Below are 1,144 nucleotides of genomic sequence, written 5' to 3'. Positions count from 1 at the left end.
GCACCCCAGAGTTCACTCTTGAGTGCGGTGCCAACGGAAAACTTAAAAAATTATTTAAAAATACTTAGAGGCCGGAACTCTCGCTAAAACCTATGTGAAGCTTCGGAACTATTGCAGTACTACCGGAAAACGTCAAAAAGTCGGCTAGAACTGCCAGCACCCCAGAGTTTACTCTTGTAATGCGGTTCTTGTACTCAAGTTTAAAAATTGTTTAAAAATAGTTAGAGGCCGGAACTCTTGCTAAAACATATCAGGAACTATAGAGCACTTCGAGAACTGTAAAATAAAATTATCAAAATAATTTTTTTTTAATGTTGCGGTGCCGTGGTAAGTTGGCACCTCATATTTTAAAAAATTCATTTTTTTTATTAATTCGACGGAACTATTGCTATAACCTATCAGGAACTATAGAACTATTGTGGGTGCAAATGGAACTCATGTTAAAACTTGCGGTGCTAAAAAATGAGTTGCCAACTTCACGCACGCAATAGCTCTAAAGAAATAGTTGATTTTACTGATTAAGTGCGCTTCGAGAACTTAGCGCACCTTTTGTTGAAAGTCTCTTTTTTTGTATTTAATGACCGAAACTATTGAAAATTGTTGCATAGACCTCTAGAACTTTTCAAGAGAGTATCAAAACTTTAAAAAAAATGTCACATTTTTAAATATGGTGTGCCAAATCTTGGCACACCATATTCAAAAATATGACATTTTTTTTGCAGTTCTGATACTCTCTTAAAAAGTTCTAGAGGTCTATGCAACAATTTTCAATAGTTTCGGTCATTAAATACAAAAAAAGAGACTTTCAACAAAAGGTGCGCTAAGTTCTCGCAGCGCACCTAATCAAAAAAACTATTTAAATTAACTATTTCTTTAGAGTTCCGGTTTGTTTTACAATAGTTCTAGAGTTCTATATCATATATAACAATAGTTTTAAAGAAATAGTTGATTTTACTGATTAAGTGCGCTTCGAGAACTTAGCGCACCTTTTTTTAAAAGTCTATTTTTTTGTATTTAATGATCGGAACTATTGAAAATTGTTGCAAAGAGCTCTAGAACTTTTCAAGAGAGTATCGAAACTGCAAGAAAAATGGCACATTTTGAAAAATGGTGCGCCAAGTTTTGGCACACCATATTTCAAAAT

The sequence above is a fragment of the Odontomachus brunneus genome, unplaced genomic scaffold (assembly GCF_010583005.1).
Source record: "Odontomachus brunneus isolate Ranch 3 - 2012 unplaced genomic scaffold, Obru_v1 Obru_scaffold_028, whole genome shotgun sequence".
In the NCBI taxonomy this organism is placed as follows: Eukaryota; Metazoa; Arthropoda; class Insecta; order Hymenoptera; family Formicidae; genus Odontomachus; species Odontomachus brunneus.
This window is presented reverse-complemented; position numbering follows the sequence as displayed.